The 24,079-nt window shown below is 39.9% G+C and overlaps 1 protein-coding gene across 2 annotated transcripts in view; it reads right to left on the bottom strand.

Moving 5' to 3' along the window:
- Kcnj16 (potassium inwardly rectifying channel subfamily J member 16) overlaps positions 1-20,337 on the bottom strand; it is a 60,798-nt gene extending 40,461 nt beyond the window's left edge. Inside the window, exon 1 of one of the 2 annotated variants that reach the window (XM_029483631.2) lies at positions 20,200-20,337. The gene's annotated coding sequence lies outside the window, so the exon portion shown is untranslated. The remainder of the gene's footprint in view (positions 1-20,199) is intronic. The other variant, XM_085829443.1, reaches the window with a different exon arrangement.
- Positions 20,338-24,079: the final 3,742 nt, after the last annotated feature.

The raw sequence follows: 24,079 nt of genomic DNA on the forward strand, positions 1-24,079 counted from the left end.
ATAAGCAGTTCTCAACTCTGAATACCGAATGAGTCACTTCAAAAATATGGCATTTGGAAATGTAAACATGGCTTCTGATGTAATGATAATATGAATAGGAACAGCTATTATTTATTTGAATAAGTGCTGCATATTAGAACATAGGTCACTGGTTTGCACAAATTTTGTCTTATTTCTTTAGAAACTTCATATACCAAGATCATTATCACATTTTTTTTACATGAGCAACACAAGGCTAAGCATATTAGTACACTATTTCTGTGCCACACAATGAACAGAAGTTATTGACTGTAACTGAATTGAAGTCATCCAATAGATTCCGTACACAAAATTCTCAGTTAATAATGAAAGATCAGATCTTCTTTTTCTTAAAAAAAAATAGAGCCTATCTCATTTAGAGTTTTAATAAGGGGTATCCAAAAGATCCTTCCAAGTTAAACAGATCATTGGTGTAACGCTTGTGCCTTCCAGTAAAAGAAAGTAAGCTCTACTGCTAGACACCACATGCTTCAAACACTGGACTTGGAGGAATCGTTCTGAATCTGATCTGGAGCCCTCCTCTTTGTGGGCAAGAGTTCACAGTGCTATACAAAGTTCTATGCAAACTGTCAATGGAGAAAATAAATCAATAATCAATGCCTACCTAGCTGTTCCACCTTTGAGCCACAACAGTGACAGTATGGTAAGCTTCTAAAAAGTACAATAGTGACATTTATATTCTGGAAGTAACCAAATGCTATCTAATATGACTTCCGGACTCTCTCAATAGGAAGGAAGCCAATCCTGGTACTTTAAACTTCACCAAATACCCATGAATGTCAAGGCTGTGTGACCTGGAAAATACTGTCAGATTCCCAAGCCAGTGTAATCCCTAATTTCATGCTAAATAATTTATTTTTGTGTTCACAGATAAATGTAACCCTCTTCTCTTTTTCAGCAGGTGGAGACCATTATAGAAAATGACAACTGGTCAAATGCAGAGATGAACTGATCATGGGAAACCTCCTCTATTATTGTATTTACAATATAACCCCTACACCTATGACTCTGGGAACATGGAAGAGAGAGGGCTCAATGATTGTGAAAGACAGAGGGAAGGCCATGTGCTTTGAGATAGTCTCCTATTGAATATTTTTTTTAAAAGATCTAAAGTAGAGGATGGGACTTGGGGAGGAAAAGGTGGATCTGAGAGAGGTTGGGGTAAGGAATACAAAGGGAATGTGATCCAGATAGGATGGGTGAATTTCTCAAAGAGTATAACTATTATATTATTAAAAATAGAAATAGAGCCAAATTGTTATTTACAGAGGACTTTCTTATAATCTCGAGTAATTCTACAAATATCCTGTCAAATAATATTGCATGTAGAAAATTCACAGAAGTGTAGTTTTTGCAGAGATATCTAGGAAGTCAACTGAGTCTATAAACACCAAATAATTACAAATCTCAGCTAGTCCACAGGAGTCTTGTTCCAAAGGTGAACAAATTCCATCCATTTCTCTGCCTTTTAAAATTATTGATGCCACATTTGATATCCAATTGGCCCTAAATTATTCTCTGACTTGGTCAGAGATAATCTTCCATGTATATATTTCTGTGCAAGAAGCATAATAAGACTGCAAAAATAGACAAAGACCATGTGAATCAAGACAAGCAGGGGTTATTTATTTACAGTTTGCTGTCCCAAAGAAGCAGGTATTACTTCATTCGGCAAAAGTTGCAAATGCATTTAGAGGCTTTGGGAAAGCTTAATATCGTGTGTGTGTGTGTGTGTGTGTGTGTGTGTGTGTGTGTGTGTGTGTGAGTGTGTGTGTGTGTGTGTAATCTGACCTGAGGTTCATGGTCCTTTCACAGCAAACACATTGTCCTCTGAGCCATCTCTCTATTCTAATTTTCTGATTTTAAGAAGTCTATTATAACAGTGCTCAAAGACTCTGGTATTCTAGGGATAAATTCTACTGCCCCTCCATGAAATATTTGAAAAGCAGTAGCTGCTGCTTTTAAACTCCCCCACGTCAACATGCCATGTTGTTAGAAACATAAATTGCCTGGTTTTCAGTTTCTTTCAAGAGAGCTCCTGTAAAAAAGACTCAAGTTTATTTAAAACCCGTGGAAGGCTGTAGCATGAAAACCTTAATCTTCGTAAAATTTATCAACTGGACAATTTAAATCACACAAGTTATGTAAGTCTATGTTACCATTTCCACCTTTGTGATACCTGTTGGTCTGATCGTTTTTTCACTAATAAATCTGTGCATTGGAGGGTTATAATTATTCCAATTCTTTGAAGGTCATTTTTCCCCCAACAGATGGTGTCACCAACCATGGTTACTCACTGTGATCAGCTCAAGTTCTTCCAAGTTCTGTAATTGCTTCTGACTTACAGACTAGTCCCTGTGGATGCTATCTCTCTCAGGAATATTGGTCATAGTCTATCTTCATCTGGCTCCCATACTATCTACTTTGCTCCTGTGAAAATTGGGTCCCAAATAACAGCCTTGCCCAACCAACTTGCTTGGGTGATCTACTCCATGCTGCATTCCTGCAAACTCAGTTTGAAGTTTTCCAAAGACTTAAGCAAATGCCAATGTTATTATTGTCATTTCTCTTTAGGCTGCAGATGGAAAATATAGAGGAACCTTCACAGGACTGGATGTGTGAAAAGTTATAAGACAAAATCTGAGTCACAGGTACTTAAACAAACACCCAAGTCACAATTTTCTCTTTCTCTGTAGAAGAACTATTTAGGAGAACGTTTGATGTGTCCCTGTGTAATTGGTCATGTGTTTCTTTTATTTTCCATTTTCATTTACTCTGTCGGTGTCCTTCCCTTTTGTTTATCATCAGAATGAAGATGGCTCATTGACTACTAATCAGATTCAGGTAGTTATGAGAATTACTGAAAAAGGACTCTCCAAAAAATTAAGCCAGAGGTAGGAAAAGAAGTGTTTCCACCTAATGTTACTTTACCACGAAGTTAGGCTTTACTTCTGTGAATCCCACATTATTTGATATTTATTTTCTTTTTATTGTGTGCTTATGGGTGCTTTGCCCAACCGTAAGGTAGATAGCTGTGAATTTTAGGTCAGTATGCTGCACCTAGCATGTTCTAGCCAGCCAGAGCTACATAGTGTCATAGTCCTGTCTCAAAGGTAAAAATAAAAATAAAAAATACACATGGGAGGAAGTTACAAAGCGTCAAAAAGGGTCAAAAGAGTGGGTGGCTATAAGATTTCTTAGCATTTGTGTGAAATCCTAAGAAGGATGACAAATTACTTTTTAAAATGTTAGATGAACATATGCCCACTCCACAGGATGGTTAGCACATAGGACTGTAAGGCAGAATTCAAGCCAGCAACAACAACAAAAAAAAAGGTACCCAGGGAAATACTTTTTAGTGCTTCATTGACCTTAATTTCTTAAGTATTTGTGTCCAGTTACAGTGAGCCAACAAGCAACAAGGATGATCTATTTTCCCCGTCACCAAAGGCCTGTGAGAGAATAAACAGTGGTGGCTTTTCCTTTATCTCAGAGCTTTCAGGCTTGTAGAGTTTTCTTTAAAGGGGGAAAAAAAATTCCCTCAGAACAATTTCCCCATTCAGTCACGAAATCACTGCCATCAGCCTTTCTCCAAGTACCCTTTGCACACAAGCAGCCAAAACAGGCTCAGCCCAGATCGCCTGCCCCATTTCACCAGCTCAGATTCTTTGACAGGAAGATATGTAAGTGATTACACTCTAAGTGGAGTCTAAAGGCTAAGTGCCCCAGCAAATGGTGGGGCAGCATTCTTTGGGCACAGTGAACCAGCCGGCCGAGGTCAGGCAGAAGTAGCTTCAACCAGTTTCCCTCTCAAGGTCTTGTCCATGAAAGCAGCAGGGTAGATTATAGCACTAGACTAAGAGGGACAGGAACAGGTGTTTCTAGTGTTAACACCTCAGTGGTGTCATATTCTCCTTTGTCTTGAATACAATGTTAAGATTAGATTCAAATCAGTTAGAGCTGTGTGTTCTCTATAAATACTGGAGTAGTAAGTTTTCATCTCTTTATCTACACATAGATTTAATAAACAGAGATTAGAAAGAGTTGTCACTTGCAGTTGAAAGCCTAGTTTATGGATAAACATTTTCCCTCATTCCAAGCAAGTTAAACTTACTTAATAGTATACCTTCAGGTTGTAGACTACCAAAGTCCTGGAAGCACAGTAGTTTTATGCTCCAGTAATTCGGACCCTGTCTTCCCAAGTCACTTTAGAGTGCTACTGAAGTAAATAACAAAACGATGTGGCAGGAGGGTCTTAGAGTGTTGTTTCTTGTCCAACAGTAGAAGCCAGAACAACAACAAAAACATAAAACTGCTCTTACTTCTGGTCATCACAAAACTACTACTTAAATAATACACAACCCAATTCCAAAACAAAAGTGTATGCAACCACTTGGTTTAGCTTACCACCTCCAGCTTATCTTTTGGAATACCTGACATTAAGAGGGACATATAAGTCACATAACATGGTCCTTAGCAAACAGCACAAAACTTGATGTGTGCTTGGCATTTAACAACCATTCTATGCCTTTGTAGATCCAGAAAGATGAGTCAGAAAGAAAAACAGACAGACAGACAGAGGGGCAGAAAGAGAGAGAGAGAGAGAGAGAGAGAGAGAGAGAGAGAGAGAGAGAGAGAGAGAGAGAGAGAGAGAGAGGAAGGAAGGAAGGAAGGAAGGAAGGAAGAGAAAGAATCGAAGCATAAATTATTGGCTTGGTGTGTGTGTGTGTGTGTGTGTGTGTTTCTGTTGCATTTACCCTGCACCACGATCAGGTGCTAGGCTGGAGGAAAGCACAGACACACTGCTCAGAAGGTGGGAAAATGCAGCCTAAGATGTGGGATCCCGGCTGAAACTGTGGTTCCCTGACCAGCGGCTTCCAGGCTCCACTCCCCATAGCCATTCTTGATGAGACTGTCCATGGTTCCAAACTGTTTATTGATTGTTCATTCTGAACAAGGGGTGGGTGCATGCCACCTCATCAGGGTGGACCAGAGATTAAATACCTTTTGCAGGAAGGAATGTCCTGGAAGGGAAGTTTATTGGATAAACCCCCAGGGTCTAGAGATACCTCATTAGCATGGAGAGCTCTGTTCTGATCTAAATGACCATATAGGAACATTACTATGTGGGGAGTGTGGTCACATGGCTGGGGCCAGGTAGGAAAGCAGGCGAAGCTCCTAGCATCCTCTCAGAGGTTCCCTTTCAGAGATTCCCGGGCTTCTGACCTGCTCAACTTTACCAAGTTTCCTGGCATGGTCCACTGCCCCACATGTGTGTACGTATGTTTCTGCATTCCAACTTGCAGCATTACTTATTTTACTGAATTTTCCTATTACACCACCTCAAAATACCAATAAAATTACTACTATTGCTGTTGGAGTGTGAGGATTGTAGGCAAGCATAGTAACTGTCTGAAGAAAACAGATACCTGCTTTGTGTGTTGGGAGAAGTAAGACTATTTTTTTTTTTTAAATAAGAGTTTTCAAACTGAATTTGTAGGGTTTTTGGTAAAAAAAAATGAGGACTTTTAATTCATTGGGTCATATTTTGGTTTATAAATTGCAGATAATTCTAATCATGAGACTATAATCTGCCTATTGAGCAGAGTTTTGGAATTCAAATGCTGAAATCACATAAAGAGTACATGAGGTAAAGGAAATGAAGAAAAGAGTCACCTCTCCCTCATGCTTTCCTACACCCACCTTTGTTACAGAAAGGAAGGAAGAGAGGAAGAAAAAAAAGAAGGAAGGAAGGGAGGGAGGGAGGGAGGGAGGGAGGGAGGGAGGAAGAAAAAAAGAAGGAAGGAAGGAAGGAAGGGAGGGAGGGAGGGAGGAAGGAAGGAAGGAAGGAAGGAAAAAGAGAGAAAGAAAGAAAACAGAGGCATAGATCAATGAGCTTCATTTGCTTCTTTTTCAATAGCAGCCACTAAACACTTTTAATACATCCAGTGTGCCCATAGATAACCTAGATTGATAGAGGTTAGCATTAGCAATCAATTTCAACTTTAGAAATGCTGCTGTGCCCAAGAAGGATGACTAGGTGACTGCCTTGCTCCTTCCCCAAAGAGACCAATTTTAAAGAATTCCTTAGAATTAATCCTTTCGCCGGGCGTGGTGGCGCACGCCTTTAATCCCAGCACTTGGGAGGCAGAGGTAGGCGGATTTCTGAGTTCGAGGCCAGCCTGGTGACCAGAGTGAGTTCTAGGACAGCCAGGACTACACAGAGAAACCCTGTCTCGAAAAACCAAAAAAAAAAAAAAAAAAAAAAAAAAAAAAAAAAAAAAAAGAATTAATCCTTTCAATCCACTTGGGTGCCTTGGGATGCTTCCATTTCTCACCTGCTGGTTATGTTTCTCTTCCTAACCACATCCCCACCCTCAGAGCTCTGCGGCACGGTTGCCATGGACCCAGTTTCTAAAGGGAGTCCAGGCTCTGTAGAAGTACTTTGTTGCACACCTGTTTTTCAAACTTTGGTGTGTACCACAGTCTTGTTGGGTGTTGGTTAAACTGATGTGCCAATCCCTGCCCCCAGAATTGTGGATGATCAGGTTATAGGATCTAAACATCTGAATTTCTTACAAGTTCCTTAAAGGGTTTAAAATACTGCTTTACACTGAGAACGGCTAAATTTGACCATGTAGCCTATAAGCAAGGAGTATAGATCATACTCCATTCTGTCTGATTCTAAACAGCATTCAGAGACCACAACAAGAAGCACCAGTTTGCCTGTAGGAGTTCTTTAGTGCAGAAGTTAACAGAGGAGGAAAGGCACTGTCGTGTTTAGATGGTAAATGGAAGAGTAGTAGATACTGTAATTTGGGCTCCTGGCGCTGTGATATATCGGCGCATCATTTAATTGATCTGATCATTAGTGTTTCTGCTACAGAAGTAAGAATTCTAACACTAAGAGTTGTTTTGATATGAAACGGGTCAAGTTAATGATGACTAGTAGGGACAGGCCTTCTGGGACCACAGCCCTACCTGAGGATCTAGAGACAGATAATGGCTTCTTGGTGTGAAGACATTTCCTTCAGTAGTGTGGCTGCTGTTACATTGCTCACTCTCCTATAAGCAAGCCATTGTCCATGTTCCTGTAAGCAGCCCTAATGAAATTAATTAACGTAATTGGATAACACACATGAGAATTGCAAGGGGGCTAATGGAGGCTCAGAAGGAGAGAGAGGGACAAGAGAGAGCTAAAGGGGATAACTATGATTTTTTTAAAAAAGTATCTGTACGTATGAAAATGTTACAATGCTAATTTTAAAAGCCCCGAAAATGTGCCCATCAGTGTTAAAGAACTTCCAGAGCTCTGACGCGCCACCACAAGTGCCAGTAGTTATTTTCAGTAGGGAATCAAAACAACAATGAACTGAAGATGGACCAAAAAGGAATGCCACTATGCCACTAAAGGAACTGATCTTTAGTTTAAAAGCCGGGGTGACGTAAAAGGAAATGACAAAGAAGTTTATTAGAACCTCAGAGGTTGTGCCATCTTCCAAAGCACTGAACTAATGGTTTTCAGGGTAGACAACACAGTGCCTCTTCCAATTATTAACTTCTTTTTTTTTCAACTGAACATATAAACATCCTTACTTTGCCCGGAGGTGACCATGTAAGTGTAACGGCTTTAGCAACAATTTGGATTCCGTGCTGCTTGCTCTCCTAGGTGCTATAGCTTTCTGACCATCTGAAAGTCTTTCACCAAAACCGTGTTTTCTCTTTTGTAGGCTGTTGGCTTTTGTTTGAGATACACTGAGAAAACATCAATCTGACTTCATGGGTAATATACTCTGAGACATCATAACTATAAGATTCATGTGTTCAGAGGCAGGCAAAATGTGAGCAGGCTGGCTGCCTGCTACTGTTATTCTCCAATATCTAACTGTCATATAAAGATACAAAGTCATATTTGTCTTTATTTTCTCATGAAAATATTCAGGTAAAAACCCCAAACCAACAACTTTCAAGTAATATTCATGAACTATTAGCACTGGGTTGGATTAGGGAGGGACTTTTGACTCTAAACTAAGCCACTTAGAAGACATTGCTGAATCTTACTTTTGTGATCCTTTCTTTCCCTACAAACGCTGTTGCAGGTCAATATTCGATATTTGGCCCATCAGGGTGGCACTCATCATTAAGAACATAAGGAAAGGTGGATTTTTCCACATCAATGAAATATTATTTCCTTTTCATTGGATACTATATTTGCTCAGTGAGGCAAAATTCTCATTGATTTGTGTTATTGAAGGTTTCATTTGTTTGTTTGCTTGGGTTTTTGTGCTTATTAGCTTTTGGTGTAAATGGCAAGCCCTGTTCTGGTACATCAGAGGTTGTAACTCTTCAGTAAAATACAGATGTACCTTTTTTCTCTTTCTGATATAATTGTTTTATGCTTTGTTTTCAGTTTCTTGGTGAGGTATGAACTATTCAATGCTTTGTATGTGCTATGATTTGAAAAGGTAATGTCCTTTAATGACTATGTTTTAACCAATCATTTCCTAGCTGAGAGTGTTATTTTGGGAAGTTGTGAAATCTAACTGAGGCCCAGCTGGTAGAAATAGGTTACTGGGTGTGGGTATTTGCAGGTGATAGCCTACTCTGGTCCCAGCTCCTACCATAGTCTGCCTTCTCCTCCACTGTGATGTGAACAGACCCCACTACATGATCCCAATAACACAGATGAGCTCTCTTCTATGATTTTATCAGCACTCTCTGAAATGATGAGACAAACGAATGATTTCTTCCTTTCTATCTTTTCTGCAGTTTGTAATATGTGGATTTGACATCCTATTTTGAGAGTACATTTCCTACCCCCCATCCTTAAGTTTCAGTTATTAATTGTTAAGGAATTTTGATAATGCTTTCTGTATACTTTTGTTGCTTTCATCGATTAAAATAGCTATAAAGGGTATAAACATGGTGGGAAAGTCAATGGTGGCTTTCAAACGTGGACATGCGTAGGTAAAGCAAAGCATCAAGGCTAATGGAGCCACTGGGTTGCTCTCCAGGATTCCATCAGCTGACAAGTGACAGGGAAATCTTACAAACTCCAAGCTCATTAAATTGTCTAAGATGGATTCATACCCCAGTATTTCATCTTTGAAAATGGAAATAAGATCAGATAGACAGGATGGGTCTCTAGAAACTCATTCAAAATTTAATTGCTTCATGTTTGTTTGGTTGTTTTGTTTTGTTTTGTTTTGTTTTGTTTTCATTACTCTCATTTCTAGTCAAGAGCAGGCTGGCCTTGCTACCATCCAGTCAACCCCTCGATGGCAAAAACTATCATGCATTTGTTTGCTTTTGTTATTCTGAATTTGGCTGTATGCAAACTTTGATCGTAGAGGCTCAGAAGGCTGAGAATCTTTCTCCTGCACACTTCACAGTTAGACTCCCAGTTAGCCCAGGCTACCGGGAACATGCTACTTCTCATCTGCAGGGGAGACGAGAACCAATAGTTGCATTCTTCTTGCATCAATGGGTCACCATAGGACATGAGACTGTGACAAGTATGCAGAGTGTAACTGCTTCACCAAAGCACACTCTTGGTGTGTGCCAACAGATTCTGCCTGTCGCCCTCCAGTGCTGTGCCTCCAACTCCTCATGATGAGCACCTTCATTATCAAGTTGGAGTCTTTAAAGCCGTGAGAGAACAATGTAGATGTACTAATGCCTTAGTGGCATGGACAATCATTATCTTTACTCATTGCCTTCTTCCTCGTCACCTCACTGGCCTGTCCAACTAGCATCATGGTCTAGTGTCAGATAGAAGCAGCAGCTTCACCTAGGCTGTGCATCCACGTGGAGAAAGCCAGCAGACATGACTAACTCTGTGTATATCAGACTCTTTTAACTCTGCTTCTGTCCTTACACCAAGAACCTACACGCCAACCATGTTGAATGTTTCATAGATCCGAAACCAAATAGGCTGTTCACAGTCAGACAGATAATTCTTCTCCTGATCTGTTAAAAAACAAACAAAAAATATGTTCCCTATAAAGCTTTCTATCATCCCAAGCACTGTGCTTTTTTTCTGAACATTTACAAACAATTGACCCTACTGATGCTAGGGACTGGATAGGTAATCTAACATCCCTCCAGTAACCAACAGAGTGAGTCACTGTGCATCTATTTAAAAGAAAAGGAAGTGACATTTGCTCACATCAGGGAAAATAGCATTTTGCCTACAGAGTAGCAAAATGATTACTAAACATTATTATTTTGATGTATAAATAGCCAGGGCCAAAAATTATACTCTCTATATAGCAATTATCAGGCTAGAGCTTCATACATTAAACAGACATCATTTTATATATACTCATGCATGCAAGACATTGTAATTGATCAACACTATTCCTAGCACACAATGTGCCACTCCTAGCCTGCTAGCTCTGCTTATTCTGTGTTCCTGTTCTTTTGTACAAGCTGACCCACTGGATGACAGCCAAATTCCATGCACAACTCAAGAAGCAGTGCCCTCTGTTTACATCTACAAACAACAGGCACGAGCTGACACATCTGTGCAGGAAAGAAAGCTGCAGACACATTCCGTCTGCATCAACTTAAAGTAGAGAAACAGTATCCCAAGGCCCAACGTTGTTAATTTTCATGAGCATAAGGCACACTGCATTTTGATTCTTCCTGGTTTGCTTTGGGACTGTGCGTCCTGTCTAGACCATTTACTATGCTCTGACTTGTTGCTCTGACTATTCTTTATCATGTAAAACCCTAGAACAAACGAAACTTATCTTCACCTCAACAGCATTACTAATACAATTTTAGCCATGAGTAAATGAAACAATCTGCTATTCCCAGAGAGCCTAAATTTAAAAATAAGTAACTTATAAGTCTTAGATCATTTGAGCCAATTAGCCACCATATTCTCCTTGCACCAGCTTGCAAGTTGAATCATTTCTGGTTCAAACAAAAGTTGAGCTAATAGTCTGGAACAGTCTGGAAATGTTTCAAACTCCAGTTGCAAACCCAGGAAGTTTTCCATGGTGTCACCTGTAAATATAACTCAAAATACAATTCTAGAGAGATAAAAGTTAAAAATTACATTCCCTACTAAATGAGCTACCTAGAAATGGCTGTGTCTTTTAGGTGCTAGCCAGCTAGAGCTACTGAGTTCTACAGCAAATCACCATCCTGCCTTCATTGATAGGAGCACTGAATTATAGACCTTATTTTATAATGTTATTCCAGACTCTTAGAGTAAAGACAGAATATCCTAAAGGACCCATTGATTGGGCCAGTCTCATTGTAGAGGAGATGAAAATACGGTTGTAAAAAGACTGGCCAAGCTCTTGAATGAATTGCTATTTTTTTGAAGGTGAAACCAAGCTAATTAATTAATTACTAATTGAGCTCAAGAACTTTGTGTCATAAACTCCATCCTGTGTTGGGAAGATGGGTTCATAAGCATGAGGATCTATGTTCAGGATGGAAGAACACATGTGAAAAGCAAATCATGGTGGCTGGCTGCCATTGAATCATAGCACTGAGAGGTGGGGTAGAAAAAGGAGGATCCCTGAGACTTGATGACCACCTGCCTACATCCAGGTTCAGGGAAAGACACTGTCTCAAGAGAATAACATAAGGAGCTATGAGTACTGTAGTGTACACACAATGTGCTATTCATATAGTTACAGCTCCTTATGGTCTTCTACCACTGGGAGAACAGCTCTTCATAGGTAGGATTCATATGCATGAATAATATAGTGCATAAAGGTACAGAGGAGAGAATGGCAATTAAAATGTATAATAAACTTTAATAGCATGGAAGTAGTGTTGTTAGAGGGCAGGACCATGAATGTCTTTTACATTAACTTGTCCTTTACCTCACTTAAGAAAAATTACTTTCTCATGAGCAAGTTGCATTATCAAAAGATCAACCTGGCTAGAAACCTTCTATTTGTCCTGTCTGAAAAAGGAACTGGTGTAAAAGCGGCACAGAAATTGTGAGAGTGGCCAATCAATGACTGTCCCAGCTTACTACCCATTCTATGAAAGGGAGTCTATCCCTGTCACTGCCTGGAGGGCCAGGAACCAGAGGCTGGATAGCCCAGATACCTAGGGTAGAGCCAAACAAAAAACAAAAATAAAAACTAAAAAAGTCAAGGAGATGATTCCTAATGCGCTCATAGAGTGGTGCCTAGCCCACCTGTCACCGGAGAGGCTTCATCCAACAACTAACTGATGGAAACAGATGCGAAGACCCACAGCCAAACATTAAGGCAGAGTTTGGGGAATCCTGTGGAAGAGGTGGAGGAAGAGTTCTAAGAGCCAGAGGGGGTCAGGAAGAGCACCAGAAAACCCACAGAATCAGCTAACCTGGGCTCATAGAGGCTTACAGAGACTGAACTGCCAAGCAGAGACCCTACAAGGTACTAGCCTAAGCCCTTCCTTTACACATGTGTTACATTTGGGTAGCTTGGTCTTCTTGTGGGACTCCTGACAGTGGGAGAAGTGGCTATCTCTGACTCTGTTGCCTACTTTCGGGACCCTTTCATCCTCCTGGATTCCCTTGTTCTGCCTTAATAGGAGAAGAAGTGCCTAATCTTACAGTAACTGGATATGCAATGGCTGGGTGACATCTGTGGGAAGCTTGCCCTTTCTGAAGAGAAAAGGAGGAGGAGTGGATGAGGGCGGGGAAAGGGGGAGATGGGGAGAGGGACTTAAGGGAAAATAAAAGGGGAACTGTAGTCATACATACATACATGCATACATAATACATACATATGCACATACACATACATACATACATATAACTGGAAACTGTTTTAAATGAGTGATAGACACTCCTACATTCAAACACTATTATTTGGTAGGTTCATCTGTGTCATGCAATTTAAACATATACATAAAACAGGAGAGTATGACCTCATTTCTTTAGCAGATTCTGAAGCTTCAAAACGCATTGTATTTCATAGATGGATTGCAAAATAGCTTAAGAGAAAAGTGCCCAAGTTAAATCATGGCTAACCTATGTGTCAGCTTGGCTAGGCAATGGTGCCTACTTTGATGAAACAACAATCTGGATATTAGGAAGCTGTGGATTAGATTGTGTTTTGAATATTACTGATCAGTGGATTTTGGGTGAGCAGGTTATCCTCCAAAATAGGGGTGGATTTCATGAGATCACTTGAAGACTCCAGGGGTAGGAACAGCCTTCCTGAGGAATCACCAGCCAATTCATCCTCAAAACTGTGATTTGGAAACTAATAAGTCTCCTGTCTGGTTCCACTCATCAATACATATTACTGTTCTCAATTATCTCAACAGATTTCAGACTTGTCACTTTCTGTCTGTAATCCAATTCCTTTAAATCACACTACCATGGTTATCTTCCTTCTTGCTTCTCCTCTTCCTTCCTCATTCCATTCTTCTTCTTCTCCTCCTCATCTCTAATTCCTTCTTTCTTCCTTTTTCTTCTCTCCGTCCTCCTTCTCTTTCTCCTCCTTCTCTTCCTCCTCTCGCTTTTCCTTCTCCTTCTCTCCTCCTCCTCATCTTTCTGCACACCCTATTGAGTATGTTTTCTAGGAAACCCCACTTGGTAGGCTATGACTGAGCTTAGAGGCACAGTAAATGTAGGAGACTAGTGCGGGGGATCACTGTGGTGATGGAGAGGTTCAGAGAAGAACCGCTCAGATTTTCTAAGTGCTCTGAGTTTCAAAAGCACACTCTGGATAACCTAGAAGGCCACAGACTCTTGTTTTCCTGCTGGACAATGCTCAAAAACACTGTCTTCCATCTACCTGTTGACAAATTAGCCTTTGCCTCCACAATTCAGGGCAGAGACTAGAACATGGTCATTCTTAGTATCAAATATTAGAAAAATGGGAATCATTGAGAATTGATGTCATGAGAACATGGTTCTAATTTGAAATAGAACTTAGTGAGAATTTAAAACTTGAACTTAAGATTATATTTCTGTACCATACAAATGTTAAATTATCTTGCTGTGAACTAGGCAATTTTAGGGCATTTCTTCCTCCAGATAATTATCTTTTTCCACACTCATCCTCTGCATCTATGGATGGTTTCGGGTATATTTTTAGGACATCTTATGTAGAAGGTACTGGGAAAAGTTGTATTGAATAATGAATGCTTCTACTCAGTGCTGTATATATTTCATAGAGAATACTTGCTTTTGGAATACTGAAACCCTGGGACAAGCAGAGGAAAAAGTTGGTTTCATCTTTTTCCTTTCACTTAAAAGCAGTTACATGGAGTGCAGCCATCTTCCCATTTGTTAGGTAGAGTTAAACTCATGAGCCTGGGAATGGACAGCCTGTGAACACAGAATCTGAAGGATGATGAAGAAAGGAGTCTGGACAGGATAGCCAGCTCTCAAGGAAGAATGGAACCCTCCTTGATTAGGGAGATTTTTATGGAATTCATTTCCAAGTGTAAAACATCACAAGCCCAAAGCTGGACTTACTTATACGAACTTTAGCCCAACCCCCCTTTCAGTTTATTTTACCTTTGATAGAAACCCCAAAAGAACATCTTTTTAAAAATTATTATGGTTTCCAACAGAGATGATTTGGAGGGGCTGCAGCTGATGGATGTACTGACTGGTCACAAATCACTCCATGAGAACACAGCATGTCTCCATCAGGAGGGCATTGAAAGAACATCTCCTAATTTTGCTTAGTAGACCTGAAATCCATGTTCACTTGGCATTATCTTGTGCATCCAACATATGAGACAAGCCAGAGGCTGCCTGGCTTCTGGGCTGACTAGATGTGCATTCATACCAGTTTCTTTGTGGTGTCTGCAGCATTAACTTCAGCATAGTCTTGGTTCTATGATGGCATTGGTTTATTGTCCTGGGCAAGCTAGAAGAGTTAAATCTTCAGCTCTTGTACTGCCTGTATGAATTCTGTTTGTTATTATTTATGCACTTTGTGCATCCACATAATTTGCCTATCATCCATGAACTTCTCACTGCCTTTCCATCTATCGCCTCAGAAACTTGCTCTGAAACATCTGGGTTAAGAGAAACTCAGATTTGCACTCTTCCAACTTTGCTTTTGTCCTATCTACTTCCTGTTTCTTGGCCATGATATTGATCCTGTGCCTCAAGGATTTTTTTCCATGGACCAGAAAAGTTCTTCTTCAAGGAATCTTGATTCCTACATAGTTTCTTACAACCTCCAAGTTTTCACTCAGCTATCTCTGTTCTTGGGGAATCTAGTTATTAATAGAATCTACAAATTCCAAACCATAGTTAGAACTGTTGAAAATGATGTCCCATTCATGATTCTGATTAATAACTACTCCTTCAGTGTGATCTGCATTAAGAGACCCATTTTAGTGGGTTTGAATTTACTTAATTTCTGTGTCTGCATGTTTTGCCCTCGTGTTTGTTTGTGTACCAATGTGTGTGCTTGGTTCCCATTTGCAGATCAAAAAGGAATATCCTATCCCCTAGCACAGTCACAGATGGTTGTGAGCATCCATATGGTGCTGGGAATTGATCCCAGATCTCCTCTGAAAGCAACAAGTGCTATTAACCACGGAGACATCTCTCCAGCTCCATAATTACATGGAAAAAAATTCTGCCTTCTCTCTAACTTTTCACTTGATTACTGCAATTGAAACCCATAGCTGTGCTGTGAGAGAGCTTATAAGGAAGCCCATTTTGTAAAAAAAAAACAAAAAAAAAAACTGGAGGCATGATCTAGCCAAGGAGTAGAGCTAGGTTACCCATCCACCTGTACATGAAGAAGCCTGTTAAATTCCAGATGATGAATCTTGAAATAACTATCTCAGGTGAAGTGTTCCTGTAGTCACCTTGCCTGCAGTACCTAAAAAACATTGGGCGTGACCCAGGAGAACTGCAGAAGCTGAATGTCCTAACTCACAAATATTATGGGAGGGAAAATATTTGTTCTTCTTAACCACTGTGTTTTGAAATCACTTGTTACACATTATTAGAGGATAATACATTATTCTCAGTTCTTTGTCCTTTCCATTTGATCCCCTATCTTATCAGGTTTTCTTCCATACCAGCTATGGCTATTGAATGTGCAGATTATTTATTGTATTAGTTATATTAATTATAATAATTATATGAATACTTAATTATATACTTTTCTCACAGACAGGTTTTCAAAGTCCTACTAAAGTTTGAGATTCAGCAATATTATATTAATATATTGTTATAATTGATCAATGTTTATTACAGAATAGGTAAATTAAAATGTTTGTTAAAGACAAGGACATATTCTATGACATATATTTATCCTTGACTAGCCATACATTTGTCAAGACAATGGCTTAGTTTTAAGAAACAATATTCTGTTTAACCTTCATTCCTTGACACTGTTGAGTCTGTTCAGAAGATCAATATGCAAATAAATTGTTGGGAAAAAATCGTACTATTAAGTACTGTACCACCTAAGTCAGGGAAATAGCAACATAACCCATTATATCAATTTTAAAGTTTATATTGAACAAGAACATGAGACTATTGTAATTTTTTTTAATCCTATAATTTTAGTGTCTCTTTTTCAAAAATATAACACAGGTATCATTCCTCTCCTTAAAAGATGTGGTAGCACTGAGTTTGTTGACATACACCTTTAATTCCAGCACTCAGGAGGTTGAGGCAGGTGCAGGTGGATCTCTGTGAGTTCAAGGCCTCCCTGGTCTACAAAGAGAGTCAAGGACAGACAGGGTTGCACAGAGAAACCCTACTTTGAACAATGAAAAGAAAAGAAAAGAAGAGGAGAGGAGAGGAGAGGAGAGGAGAGGAGAGGAGAGGAGAGGAGAGCAGAGCAGAGCAGAGCAGAGCAGAGCAGAGCAGAGCAGAGCAGAGCAGAGCAGAGAAGAGAAGAGAAGAGAAGAGAAGAGAAGAGAAGAGAAGAGAAGAGAAGAGAAGAGAAGAGAAAAGAAAAGAAAAGAAAAGAAAAGAAAAGAAAAGAAAAGAAAAGAAAAGAAGAAAAGAAGGAAGAGAAAATAAAAGATGTGGCAGTAAATTGAGCAGGTAAAATCAAACCATATCCTATTCATACAAGAAATTCTCAAGGAATAAATAAAAGCAATCCCTTATTCTCTTACAAAATTGTAGTAGTGGGGAAAATATGCAGTCTACTATATTATTAAAAAAGTTATTTTCATCATTAGGAATTAAATATACATGTATGGTAAAAACATAATGAAAGAAATTAGGGACAAGTCTTGAAACCTAAGGCTTTAGATATGGAAAGTGATGAAGCTTCCTAAGCAATAGGCACTCAATCAATTGTTAAAATCTGTCCCCATGAACAAAAAGTCACCATTAAGCTCAGATAAGTGGGGGAAAGGAAAGGAGGGGAGGGGAGGGGAGGGGAGGGGAGGGGACAGACAGACAAAGAGAGAGTTAGTGGTCCATTTGAAGTACCAGATACATCAGAACACAACAACCAATGTCAGATATCTTGCTGGATACTTTCATTGTTCTCTATAGTCAACTTTTTTTCCTCTTGGAGACAATGAATAAGAATAGAGAAGTGAGGAAGTTTATGCATGACAAAATTCAGTCAACTGTCAGTTTACATTTTAGAGAGTTGAAGACGTTATGCAACTGTTCCAAGACTATATACATCCTGAGTAGAAAATCCAGGCTTCACTCCTTAGATGGATATAACAGAACAGGTACTTACTAAAAAGTCTCTGACGAGAGCTCTTCAGCATTAGGAACACAGTAATCCTCACAAGTGTTTCATTCCCACCTTTCCCTGCGCATATGTGCGAGTGAAATAATCAAAATATTCACCAAATTTTTAAAAACTAGGCTTGTGGCCACTTTGCCTAGCACTAGAAATCACCATAGGATACTCAACTATAAACTTCATGTTGGGCAAAATTTCAACAGTTTTCATGTGGTAGGTTTTGGATTTTTTTGTTTGTTTTTGTTTTCTTTTGTTTTGTTTTCAAGACAGGGTTTCTCTGTGTAGCCCTGGCTGTCCTGGAACTCACTTTGTAGACCAGGCTGGCCTCGAACTCAGAAATCCACCTGCCTCTGCCTCCCAAGTTCTGGGATTAAAGGCGTGCGCCACTCAAGTGGTAGGTTTTACAAACTAAACCAAGAAGTTACACAGATTATTTGACTACCACATATTTATTGTATTTGATCTTTTTTGCACCTACTCTTATTTTACCTATTCTTAATTATATCTTAATTCACATTGAAGTCTTCACCATTAACACATTTATGTATTTTGTAAGAAAATTATTTTTTTCTAAATATCCTTGAAAATTCCTCACTTGAGTTAACTTAGCAATTAAAACAATACATTAACAGGACTGAAAACGTGGTTCATCAATTAAGAGCAACTGCTGTTCTTACAGAAGACCCAGGTTTGGTTCCTCAAAGTAGCTAACACCTCCAGTTCCAGGCAACCAATGCCCTCTAAAACCAGTAGGTACCAAGCATACTCATGGTGCACAGACATGTATTTTATTTATTTTAATATATTTATGTATTTTTATTTATTCGCACTTGTATATATAAAATTAATTAATGCATCAAAATAATATATTGAATGCCCTTTGAATTCTGATTTTATGCTTTCAAATGTCAAATTTTGTTCTGATTTGGTTTTGTTTGCTTGTTTATTTGCTTGACTTTTGAAACAGTGTCTCTCTATGTAGTCCTGACTTACCATTAACTGGCAATATAGACAATGCTGGCTTCGAATTCACAGAATTCTGTCTGTCTCTGCCTCTGCCTCCTGACTACTGAGATTAAAGGCTTGCATGCTACCCCAACATTTTTGTTTGAGACCGATTTACCACAATTCCCCTGTTCTAAAATTAAATTTATATACAATGATATCCACCAGATACTTATCAAGTCTTTTCTTTCCCTCTTTCTCAGTCTCTCTGTGTGTCTCTGTGTGTCTCGGTCTCTCTTTCTCTCTATGTCTCTCTCTATTTGTCTCTTTCTTTGTGTCTCTATATGTCTCTGAGTATCTCCGTGTGTCTTTGTCTGTCTCTGTCTTCTCTCTCTTTCTCTGTCTTTCTCTGTGTCTCTTTCTCTCTGTCTCACTTTGTGTGTCTCTGTGTATCTTTCTCTGTGTGTCTCTGTCTTCTTCCTCTCTCTCCCCCTCTCTCTCCAGCCTTTCAGCTTGTCCACTGTTGTCTCCTAATTTGAATTGAACTCTGAACCTTGTTCATTTTTAGTCTTCCTTTTTGGCTTAAATTCAGAATACCCATACATTTGTGCTACAAATCAGTTGCAATTCAAACACCTCATGCTATTTATTTTTATTTGGAGGAGGGGCATTAAAATTATACATAGAGAATGTGTGGTTTACATTTACCATAGTAACTGTATGGTAAGAGAGAACACAATGTGAGAAGAACACAAATATATTATTTTGTTTTAAAGAGGCTCAACTTTCAGCAGCATTTATCAAGCTCCCTAGGCCCTATGGCTCTTAATATGGTTCCTCATGTTGCGGTGATTCCAAACATAAAAGTAAAATTATTTTTGCTACTTCATAACTGTAATTTTGCTACTGTTATGAATTGTAATGTAAATATCCAATGTGCAGGTAATCTGATATGCAACCCCCCCTCCCCAAAGGTCACAACCCTCAGAATGAGAACTATTGCTTTACAGGAATGAAGGAATGAGTTCCTGGTATAAAATTCATGTTAAAACAAGTCTAGCGAAATAGATGCTTTATTTCCTCGTGTATCATTATAAATGCTTAAAAGAAAAATTCTTAAAGCTCTTTGGTTGATATACAATATACAATTTTGAGGCATACACATTGATAAATATACATATATACATTTTGGTTCCAATAATCTGATCTTGAAATAAATATCAGAATACCACAGGTGGGATCAACATGATATGTGACTTTAAATATCTACCTGTATAATGATAGATAGATGAGACAAGTTTCATACACTCTACAAATGCTAGTTTGAGACTGCTTTTCCCCAAAGCCTCAAAAGAAATTCAGGAATGTGACATACCCTTATTAAATCACTTTAATTGCATTTAATTCAACATAAACATTTGTACTTATGATCATGGAGCCTTGAAGATCTCACTCTTGCCCTCCCCCCACCCACCAAAATTCAGTATGTGTAAACTGTCAATGTAGCAGAAGATTGTATAATAAAAAAATATGAAGCAATGCTTACCTTCATTCACACTCTTCCACAGGGAGGTAGGAGCTGCTTGCTCTCAGCTTGCAAGGGTTATGAATGCTCGTTAGTTAATAATAAAGGAAAGAAAAGTCTCCGATATCAAGAACCCAGGTTAACCATTGACACCGGTTTGCTCCTCTGGTTCCACCCTGGAATCTACATCAGCAGCCCCTGGCATCTTCTGAAGCAGGCAATAACCGGTCAGCTGAGACAGCAATGACCTCACTGGTTCTGTTTCTCTGAAGGTCACTCAAGTATACCCTGACAAGTTTGTCTTTTCTGTTTTCTTTTTTTCAGGGATACAGAGGAGGAAGAAGAGCTTGAGCTTTGGAGCCAGAAGTATGCCCAGACATGCCAGTAAATGACTGATATTTACAAACAGGCTTATTGAGAAATAACCTACAGAAACAAACGCTCCTGTCTGTCTTATGGCTTTGAACTGTGCCATACAATGAAATTCTTCTCAGCAGAACTCTTTGTCCATAGCCCAACAGGTGAGGGCTGGGATTGTATGCCCATGGACAGTGAGACAAGACAACTAGAGATACCCAAGTCTTCATCCTGCTATTCCACATAAACCAAACGTAGTTCATCCGGGCAATTCAGTAGACTAGCCCTGATAAGGTGGAAGACAGTGGGTTGGAAATGGGAACTGCTCCTTTACAGGATCCCAGGGGGTCACATCTTAACAGTGAGATGGGGAAATAGAACCCAGATTGTAGTACAGGCCCTGAAAACACTTTCTGATAGTCAGGTACTGTTCGTGGAAGTGTGTCCTAGAAGGTAAATAAAATGTTCTGCGGTTCACTAGCAGACAGAACACAGCCTCAAAGGGGAGCACATGGGTTAAAATGCAAGAGGAATGTAAAAAGCAGCCATGAGGAACTAAAGAAATCTCCCCCAAGCTCCTGAACCTCTCCCTGCCCCAGGAGAGCTGTTTTCAGGAAAGGTCAATGGAGTATTTTTCTAGCTGGGAATTTGTCTTATTTTTCTCCAAAGAGGAAGGATGGGTAGAGGGAGAGAAGGAACCCCATAGCTTGTTCATACTCCAAACTTTGGGGACATTTTCTAGATTCTGATCCCTGTTTGCTGTTTGCAGCCTGGTTGCTGTTTGTTTTTTCAACTCTATTTTCAAAGGCTCCAGTGATTGGGGAAATTGAACACGGGTGTTGTCAGCCCTTCTGGGAGATTTCGGATACTTTTTTTTTTAATTTAATCTCAATTTTTATCTCAAATATCCTCATTTGTAAAAGAGGGAGGGGCAGTGAACAACAGCGGCAGCAACACCTCCCTCAGGTAGATAAACATTGTGCCAGACTGTTAGCTAACTTCAGGTCTTGACATTCTAATATAAACATCTGCTAGGCAAACTGTAACCCAATCCCTCAGAAGAATCTCAACCTTCCAAGAGACAGAACTTTTCAGCACAGCAATGGCTGGCAAACAGTGGGCCCAAAGCTTGCTTCCTCTGCAAAGAAATTGGAAAACTAGACTCAGAGTTCCTGGGTACCTTCATTTCAGGATTAACCGAAGCCACAACTTTCTTTTATGACGTGTATGAAATCAGTCTGGCATCATTGGCTAGTGGGTACTAGTGGGTATGATCCCTTACACTGATCAAAAGCTGAGTTTCCTTTTTAAAAAAATTAGATATTTTCTTTATTTACATTTCAAATGCTATCCCCTTTTCTGGTTTCCCTTCCGAAAATCTCCTATCCCCTCCTGCTCCCCTGTTCCCCAACCCACCTACTCCCATTCCTGGTCCTCGCATTCCCCTATACTTGGGCATAGAACTTTCACAGGACCAAGGGCTTCTCTTCGTATTGATGACCAACTAGGCCATCCTCTGCTACATATGAAGCTGGAGTCATGATTCCCACCATGTAATTTCTTTGATTGGTGGTTTAGTTCCAGGGAGCTCCGGGGCTACTGGTTAGTTCATATTGTTGATCCTCCTATGGGGCTGCAGACCCCTTCAGCTCTCTGGGTACTTTCCCTAGCTCCTTCATTGGGGACACTACATTTTTTTATGCTACCTCAGACTTTGAGTTTGGACACATGTACATGCCTGGCTACATGCATACTCTTGTGGTATAAATACATGTGTGTGTACATGTGCATGGATGTCAGAGAGTAACCTTGGATGCTGTTCCTTGGGTTCTGTGAACCTTCTCTTTTCATCCTCAGACTTGAAAGAGTTTCTCTCACTAGCCCAGAGCTCACCTCTGGAAAGCCGCAGGGACCCCCACCTATCACCTCAGAGTGGAGGTAAGGTTATCTAATAATTTGTGATTAATAATACCTAGTTTGTTGTCTGATTTTGTCTTTATTTTTGTTTCTGCTTCACAGAGGGTCTGGGGATTCAAGTTCAAGTCCTCCTGTTTACATGATATCAATATTGTTAAAGCTCAAGCCCTGGGACAAATGGCTGAGGTGCCTATTTAACATACTAAAGTCAAACTGGCTTCCAGGTTCTCCCAGCATCCCCCACCCTCTACCTCTCATGGGCTATACCTATCAAACTCTTCCCTCCACACCAGAACTCTCCAGGCCCTGGGGTTGCATTACTCTTTCCCAGAGGCTCTTTCTTGTTTTCTTTTCAGTTTACAAGTCATCTTGGAAGCTCTTGAGAGACTTTTAAGTGAGTGTGAAGATAAATTCTAGGAGGATAATTTCAAGGAAGCTGACTGTGTGCAAGGGCTTGGACTGGACAGAGAGGACAAAGGATCTGGTGTCTTAGCATCAAGATAAGCAGGACAGGAGGGAAGATGGAGATGATAGCTTCTTGATTCCAACACTCATCCCATGACCTGTAATGTCATTGCTTTATTTGAAGTAGATTCTGGGAATGTCAGGTGTGCCCCAGCTGACCAGGAAGTTCAAAACACACACCTACCGTAAAGCCAAATGATATTTAAACCAGGTTTTGTGATGTCCTGCTCTGCTTCTTCCATTCACAGCCTCTGAACATGAGTTTAACTGAATTTCAGCCTCTGGGTTCTGCAATTCAGAAGCAGAAGGAGAAACTGAGGGAAATAAAGGAAACAGGTCTTCTTTAGGATCTATTACACTGCAAAATGATGAAAATACTTGCAACTTGAATGTATATGCTGCCATTGGGAAATTATTTTCTTTTTTAGTCATTTCTTGGTGGAGCTCTCGTGGTGTCATGAGAGGAGGCTGTACCATTCAAAGGGACTTTAGAGGCTAGGGAGGTGGCAGGGGTTAGATCTCTGAACTCAGGTCAAAGTCAGGCATGGGGGTGATCTTCCCTAACCCCAGTTGTAGGTATAGAGACAGGTAGACTGCAGAGCTAGGCAGCCAGGCAGCCTAGCCAAAGTGGTAAGCCAGGTTCAAAATAACGAAGAGTAAAATAGACATCAACATTGATCTCTGGCTTCTACACTCTTTTGAACATGTGCATGCACACACCCACATGCACACACCAGCATACACACACACACACACATACACACCACACACACACACACACACACACATACACACCACACACACACACACACACACACACACACACACACACACACGGGGAGCAAGGGGGTGAGAAGAGAGAGAGAGAGAGAGAGAGAGAGAGAGAGAGAGAGATATTCTGTGGTATGTGGAAATGATATAAAATTTCAGTCTCACTGCTCATAAATAAAGTGTATTGGAACACAACCAGGCTCATATGGTCAATAAATTTTATGCTCCATTGTCTTGATTCAGTGGCTTACAAGGACTCGTGGGTCTCAACTCCTAAAATATCCTTTATAATAGAAAATGTTTACCAACTTTTGATGTAGGCACATCACATGATTCCCTGTTCTCCAAAGGCGAAGTTACAGCTCTCTGATTAATTTCTTCCTGTGGTTGA

The sequence above is a fragment of the Mus caroli genome, unplaced genomic scaffold (genome assembly GCF_978045245.1).
Source record: "Mus caroli unplaced genomic scaffold, Mus_caroli_1 scaffold_13, whole genome shotgun sequence".
NCBI lineage: Eukaryota > Metazoa > Chordata > Mammalia > Rodentia > Muridae > Mus > Mus caroli.